General features: G+C 39.3%; 1 non-coding gene across 1 annotated transcript; it reads left to right on the top strand.

Moving 5' to 3' along the window:
• Positions 1 to 5,394: 5,394 nt before the first annotated feature.
• On the top strand, positions 5,395 to 5,497 carry LOC125619856. The gene has a single exon (XR_007351447.1). It is a non-coding gene; the product is annotated as a U6 spliceosomal RNA (small nuclear RNA).
• The last annotated feature ends 230 nt before the right edge of the window (positions 5,498 to 5,727 follow it).

Genomic DNA, 5,727 nt, shown 5'->3' on the forward strand with positions numbered 1-5,727 from the left:
CCCCTCTCCAATTGGGGTCACGCGGTCACCACGCTGGCGAGCCGCTGGGCCTGCTCCGGGCGCTGGCGGTGGCCCCGCTCCTCCCCTCTGGCTCGACGACAAATCGAGGAGACTCGGGTGTCTGTGCCTCACCCCCCCTACCAGGAGACCAACTGTTTCTGTCGCCGCTGGTATTGATGAAGTTCTCTCCTCCGCCGCTTTCTGATAACATCAGATCTCTGCCATGTTGGTATCCTATGCGAATGGCAGCATTTCATTCCCCTTGCCGGGCAACCAAAGCAACGGGTGAGTCTTGACCCTCTGTTTATTTTTAAGCTCTTGCTTACCACCTCTTTGTCTCTCCAGTCTCTGATTACTTTCCTTGGTACCTTTGTTCTTTTTCTCTCTTCATACCTGTCCTTTACATCTGGCTCAGTGACACTATTCCCTTATGCACACATGTTACCTTTTTGTAGAAATTATATTCAATTTTCTTTTGTTACAGATAGATGACATTCATTCACTCATTCATTCATTGAGTGAATATTATTGGAAGATTGTTGACTTTCAGATGTTGGATTGGGGCTTTGGGAAACAGAAATTAAAGACAGTTCCCACTTTTAAAGTGCTGAGCTCAGAGTCTAATGGGGAAACTGATGAATTAACAAACTGTACTTGGGTGGTACAGTGGGTCTATGAAACAAACAATACAGGGTGAATTGAGAAAGGCCAATTAGTGAAGACTGAGGTGGCAGGAAAAGGTAAAAAGGTATGCCTTCCAGAGCTATTGACATTGGAGTTGAAGAATAATCCAAGGAATCTGAATATGTTGGGAAAAGGACAGATTCTAGGTGAGGGGCCAACATTTGCCCTTGCATTGACTCAAATCTTTCAGAGCTATTACTTGACTACACAACTCAGTGCATGGATTTATAAAAACCTGGCTATAGACAGCCTTTTTGAGCTGTGTTCCTTCTCAACTGAAGCCTTTCATTAATAATAAAGAAAAAGAATTACTATTTAGGTGATACTTTGTTCCTTTTTTTTAATAGAGACCCATTTCATGTTTATTTTTTCCCCCCACACCAAATCTAGTTTATAAATTTTTTAACTGACTATATCATTCATGAGGATGATAAAGATGTAGTTTGCATTGATCTGTTAATTAAAATAACCTCACAGTTCTGACATCTTTTTTTCTGATATATTTTCTAAATGTTTCATAAAAGCCCTCACTTCCAGTGGATTTAATTATTGCAAGTAAATATTCTCCATGGGTTTATTTGAATAAATTGATAATCAATTTCCATCATCTAGTCTCTTGGCTTCTTTTAAATTTTTTCCCATATTTTTATTGGTGCATTATAATTATACATAATAGTGGGATTTATTGTCACATATTCATATAGGCACATGATATCAAAATGGATTTTGGTTCATGTTCCCCAGTATTTCCCCTTTTCTTTCCCTCCCCTCCCTCCTGGTCTCTTTCCTCTATTCTACTGATCTTCCTTTCATTTTCATGAGATTCTCCCATCACCAACTCATTTTCCTTTTTCCTTTCTAACTTTCACATATGATAGAAAAAAAATATGACCCTTTACTTACTGAATTTGACTCACTTCACTTAACACAATGTTCTCAAGTTCCCTCCATTTTCCTGTAAATGGCCTAATATTCTTTTGTGTGTGTGTGTGTGTGTGTGTGTGTGTGTGTGAATGTCTGAATAAAACTCCATTGAGTATATGTACCACATTTTTTTTTTATCCATTCATCCACTGACAGATACGTAGGTCAGTTCCAGAGTTTGTCTTTTGTAAATGGTGCTGCTATGAACATGGGTTCTATCCCAAGTGTTTGATGAAGACTACCTTATTCGCTCTACTCTCCACCGCCTGGAATCTTCTTGGCCTCATCCCTGTAGAAGCCTTAATGTCACCAACTTCTTTCTTCAATGTAGCTTCCACATCATCATCTTCTCCCTTACTTCCACTTAGTCTGTGATCCCTGCTCATCTGGCTGCTGATCCCCGTCTGTAAACTTTTCAGGTAGTACATGTAGTTGCCGCATTCACTGAGCAGGCTGTAGGCCTCCTCCTAGCACTTGTGCTCATTCATGCTGCAGGTGATGAGGATGCCCTGTAGGTCGTTCATGCTGTAGGTGATGGTATCCAGCTGTATTCAATGCTGTTGTTATCAATTGCTGCTAACCAATGTCCCCAAAGCTGTGGTGGCCCGATGGCATTGCAGCGCCTAGCCTGCTTGGCCTGCAAGTACTGACCCTTGATAGAGGTGGAGAAGGACAATGTAAACATATGTGATAGTACCAACACATATGCACTTCCTACCCCCCTGGCTGATTGGCCTGCTTGGCCAGCTCTGCCATGACACGTGAGAGTTGAGGCAGCCAGATATGTGTCTGCTATGTACACAAGTATACATATGCCACTGTAGTATGATGACTTTGATTCTTCAAGGTAAATACCAAGGAGTGGTATAGCTGGGTCATATGGTGATTCCATTTCTAGTCTTTTGTGTAATCTCCATACTGATTTCCATAGTGGTTGTACTAATTTACAATTCTACCAACAGTGTAAAAGTGTTCCTTTTCCCTCACCTCGTCTCTGATACTTATTATTTGTATTCCTGATGGCTGCCATTCTGACTGGAGTGGGTGTCTTCAAGGGGATCCATCTTCACAGGACCCAAATTTGTTATAACTGCTTCTGTAAAGCTCTCCTCCTCCCCTCCCCTTCCTCTTTGGCCCTCTCTTATTATTGTCCAACTCACAACAGAAGCTTTGAGTTCAGTAATAAGATGGGCCAGAGCACGTAAGGCTGAAGCTGGACCCTGGAGTGAGATGTGCCGTTGACAATGACCCGGGTGAAAGCAACCTGAGGAATCCCAGCAATAAAGGCAAAGCATAGTATTTTAAGATATTCGGGGTTTGGAGGACACAGTAATAGGCAATGGTAAGCCATCCAGGAAGGTGGGAATTCTGTCTGGAATTTTTCTTGTCTTTATATTAATTATACATTAATTGAGGATGAATTAAAATATTTTAAAAATCAAGTGTACAACCATGACCATGGCATATGGTTCTATTTAGTCAGTATTCTTTTATGTCTCTTAAAAGAATTTTAATGTTCTTTCACAAATGTCTGGTACATTAATTGTAAAGTTGACTTAAGTAAATGTATTATAGTTCTCTTACTACTATTAATGGTACTTTCCTTTCTAGTGGGTTATTGCTGAGATAGAAGAACACTATTGACTTTTATAAGTTGATCCCACATTGGGACAAATTCATCAAAAATCTCACTGGTTTTAATTTTTGTTGATTCTGTAAGATTTTTTTATGTCAATGATCATATTGTTAGAAATGAATGATGATTTAATATCTTTTATTTTTTCCATGCTCTTGTTATCAATTGCTGCTAACCAATGATCCCCAAACTTAGCAGCTTAAAAACAGCAGCCATTTATTTTCATAAAGTCTCTGAAGTCAGGAATCCAGGATCTGACTAGTGTCAGAAATGAGGCCAGGCATGGTGGCACATACCTGTAGTCCCAGGGGCTCAGAGGTTAAGGCAGGAATATCACAAGTTCAAAGCCAGCCTCAGAAACTTAGCAAGACTCTGTCTCAAAATAAAAAACAAAAGAAAACAAAAAAAGGGCTGGGATGTGGCTCAGCAGTTTAGTGCCCTGGGTTCAATCCCTGATACCAAAAAAAAAAAAAAAAAAAAAAAAAAGACCCAGCATCAACATTATTTCACCTTATTTTACTTGTTAGAAGAAACTCAGTAAGTATAGCTCAGCTCAAACTCAACTTGTTCAGCCCAAACTCAAAGGGACAGAACATCAGGCTTCACTTTTTCAAAGACTTTCACAGACTATGTGGAGATATTTTAAACCACCACATCTTGAAATTCTTTTTTTTTTTTTCTTGTCTTCTATTTTTAAATTCTTGTTGGCAAGGACATCCAAATACAGGTTAAATAGGTTAAATAGTAGCAGGGATAAAGGGAACTTTGCTTTGTTCCAAACCTCAGAGGACTAAAGTTTCTCTCCCTGCTCTCCTGTTGACCTTAGTTTTCTGGTATAAGCCTATATCCCATGATAGAAATTTTCTTCTATTCCTGGCAACCTGAGAACTATTATTGTTTTATCATAAGTAGATAAAAACTTCATGAAATTCTTTTGTGTCGGTAGATTTTCTTTTTCTTTTCTCTTTTGATGTAGTCTTTCTGATATTACACCATTTTGACACTGCTAGGATAAGCTACATATAGGTTTGTTTTTTAAAATACATCATTAGATTTACTTAGATCATCACATCTCATTTAGAATATTTACATCTACGTTCATAAGTTAAATAGACCAGGAACCTTTTCTCGCGTGCTTTCCATACTCATTTTAGAATTAATGTTTTTTTAGCCTTCTAACACGAGTTGGGCAGCTTTCCCCGTTTTCTGTACTGTTTAACTTGGAAATTTCATAGCATGCCTCTGTTGCAGAGATGGCTTTCTTTTTCTTTCTGTATTTTCACTTACTTATATCTTACTGATATGCTCTTCTGGACCTTGACCTACAGCTTCTTCAGTTTATGATTTCTGCCTTCTCTTTGGGCTCAGTGTTGATTATATATAGCAGAGAGTAAACATTTATTCTGTTTGGCTCCCATGTGCAATTAATGGCAATTACTTTATTTTTCATAGCAGAGTCAAATTTCCTCATAAACCTTTCATCATCAATGATAGAGGTGGGGAAGGACAATGTAAGGATATGTGATAGTACCAACATTTGCAAAATAGAAAAAAAATAGCTTTGTGATTTCTACTTTAACACAATCTCATTTTGAGTAAATATTCTCCTCTCCCTTTCTGAAATAGCTTCTTGGGCTCAAGAGAAATTTACTTGTATTCATGGTGGTGAGATGAAGGACAACGGGTGTCTGCCTGTGCCTCTGACAGTGGAAATAACTGAAGTGGCATCAGAGGGCCAGAAAGCAACCAAAGCACGGAGTGAATCCACCTGCTGCTCTGGTATGACAAAGTCCCACAATGCCCAGATGATCCTCTCAAGGAAGTAGACATAGAGACTGGGGGACTTTTGAAAGCACACAAATGATCATTGAACTTGACTGAATATTTATTCAAAGGAAAATTAACCTACAAGAATGAAGTTGTGGGCTGGGATTGTGGCTCAGCGGTAGAGCGCTCACCTAGTACGGGCGGGACCCGGGTTCGATTCTCAGCACCACATAAAAATAAAGGCATTGTGTTGTGTCCACCTACAAAAAATATTCTCTCTCTCTCTCTCTCTCTCTCTCTCTCTCTCTCTCTCCTTTCAAAAAAATGAAAGTTGTGTTTTATTCTGAGAGACACTGAACTTATTTTAATTAAGAGGATTAAGTTCGCTCACTTTGGCAGCACATATACTAAAATTGGAACGAGAGAAGATAAGCATGGCCACTGTGTAAGGATGACACACAAATTCGTGAAATGCTCCATATTTTTAGACACAGAGGCAAACCCACCTTAATACAGTTATCTCATCCAGACAAAGTCATTATGAACATACATTGGAGAAAAGATAGCCTCTTCAACAAATGGCGCTGGGAAAACTGGAAATCCATAGGTAGCAGAATGAAATTTAACCCCTCTCACCCTGCACAAAACTCAACTCGAAGTGGATCAAGGACCTAGATGTTAGCCAGAGACCCTGAGCCTACTAGAAGAACAAGTAG

The sequence above is a fragment of the Marmota marmota genome, unplaced genomic scaffold (genome assembly GCF_001458135.2).
Source record: "Marmota marmota marmota unplaced genomic scaffold, marMar, whole genome shotgun sequence".
NCBI classification, from domain to species: domain Eukaryota; kingdom Metazoa; phylum Chordata; class Mammalia; order Rodentia; family Sciuridae; genus Marmota; species Marmota marmota.